The following is a 2,112-nucleotide window of genomic DNA, read 5'->3' on the forward strand; positions in this document are numbered from 1 at the left end:
AAACCATGGTTTGGACATCTCCTCAACAACTCCTTATACCGTTCCCATGCCTCATATAATTGCTCAAAATCAGTCTGCCTAAAATTAGTGATCTCAATTTTCAACTGTGCAGACTTTGCAGGTGGGAAATATTTTGCAAGAAACTTGGTTGCTAAATCCTGCCATGTAGTAATACTCCCCAAAGGAAGCGATTGGAGCCATCCTCTTGCTTGGTCCCTAAGAGAAAAAGGAAACAAACGCAATCGAATTATATCATCAGAAACACCATTTATTTTTACTGTGTCAGTAATTTCAAGGAATGTTCTGAGATGTAAATGAGGATCTGCAGTAGCGGGTTCCCCAAACTGATTCTGTTGAACCATGTTTATCAATGCGGGCTTGAGCTCAAAGTTGTTTGCATTAATAGTTCCTCGTGCTATGCCCGAGTAATGAGCATTCAGTACCGGCCTAAAATGATCTCTGATGGGTATTGCAGGGGTTGGATTTTCATTATCTCTGTTTTCAGCCATTGCTCGAATCTCTTCTCTTCTTGCCTTTCTTAATCTTCTTGCAGTTCTTTCGATTTCAGGATCAAAGATAAGCAAGTCAGGATTTTGCGATCTTCGCATGCACTGTCAAACAAAGACAATAAACAAATCAATGTTCAATGTAATACAATAAAAACAGCTCTAAATTAAAATCTAGACTAATTGGTAACAATACTAATATAAATTCAAATTTGACACTCCCCGGCAACGGCGCCAAAAACTTGTTGCGTGTTTTCTTGATTGCTCGCAAGCGCACGACGTCAAGTTATAGTAAAATGTAATTTTGAGTACAAGTGTCGATCACACGAGGAATGTCTTTCTAAATTTATATTAATGCTTGTAATTAAAATAGTTTCGATTTTATTTAGAATAATCAATTGATAGATTTGTTTATACCAATAACTAGATTGAAAATAAATTTAATTGTAGTACCAAACAAAGTTGAACAATGGAATAAAAGATCTAGAGGTCTGACTTCACACAACTATCCACCATGTGCTATTTTGTGTAGCTATATTATAATTGTCCTTCTTATTCATTAACCAAGAATTCTATAATTATCTACTCCCTCTCCCGAGTGCTAAGTAGATACTAATTATCTAACAAAAGATTGTAACATCCCTGTCAACAATCTATAATTAAATAACACAATAAGCACTAAAGTCTTTTAATGGCTTCAATAGCAAGATATGTCCTCCCGAACTATATAAATACCATCGATGTATTTTTCCCTTTCTTGTTTATAAATTCTCTTTTCCAAGTGATAATTTATAAACATACAAATCATTCAAGATATGGCCAATAAAATGAAAGCATTAAGATTGGAAAAATACAAATGAACAAGAAAGGAAACTTATATAGCATAAATTATAAATTTCAACACATGGTTTCTAGTTTTGTTCCATCATTCCTCTAGAATTAATATTTAGTTCATAATAATACAAATAACACAACAACACATAAATCTTAAACAAGACATATCAAATAAAAGTAAAAATAAAGAAAGAAGAACTTAGAACAAGAGTTTTGGAGTGTATGAAGTTTTTGTCTAAAAGTGTGCAAGAACTTTGTTGAAGAAGATGAGCTTGATCTTCAATCCTTTCCTTGTAGCCTCCACCCTTTTTCTTGCTCCTCAATATGACCTAGATGATGAATAAGAGCATCCTTTTATAGTCCAGACAAGATTCCCCACGTAGCACACCATTTTCCTCTACTTTTATTCAAAGTCCACAAAGTTTCAGAATTTCCGGAATGCTGTTGGTGCACGACCGCGGGTGCGGTAAGAGTAGGACCGCGGGTGCGGTGTACGTTCGGCAGAATTCCTCCTTTCCAGCGTGTGAGACCGCGGGTGCGGTCCTAGCATGACTGTGGGTACGGTCATGCTTCGGCTTTGCATCGCAGGTGCGGTGTGCTAGGGGCTGCGGTGCGGTCCTGCTTCGTCAAATTTTGTCCTTTGCACCTTCTAATTTATCACTATACTACTCCAAACTCTCATGTTTAAGCTTCCAAACTACAATAACAAAAACAACAACAAATCAAATAAAACCTGCTCCAGAATCACAAAATTCCAAGTTAAAAACAAGTA

At 36.2% G+C, this 2,112-nt stretch overlaps 1 non-coding gene across 1 annotated transcript; it reads left to right on the forward strand.

The window, feature by feature from the left end:
• LOC140824893 (small nucleolar RNA R71) lies at positions 1 to 108 on the forward strand. The gene has a single exon (XR_012116510.1). It is a non-coding gene; the product is annotated as a small nucleolar RNA R71 (small nucleolar RNA).
• The last annotated feature ends 2,004 nt before the right edge of the window (positions 109 to 2,112 follow it).

Source organism: Primulina eburnea, chromosome 2 (genome assembly GCF_022965805.1).
Source record: "Primulina eburnea isolate SZY01 chromosome 2, ASM2296580v1, whole genome shotgun sequence".
NCBI lineage: Eukaryota > Viridiplantae > Streptophyta > Magnoliopsida > Lamiales > Gesneriaceae > Primulina > Primulina eburnea.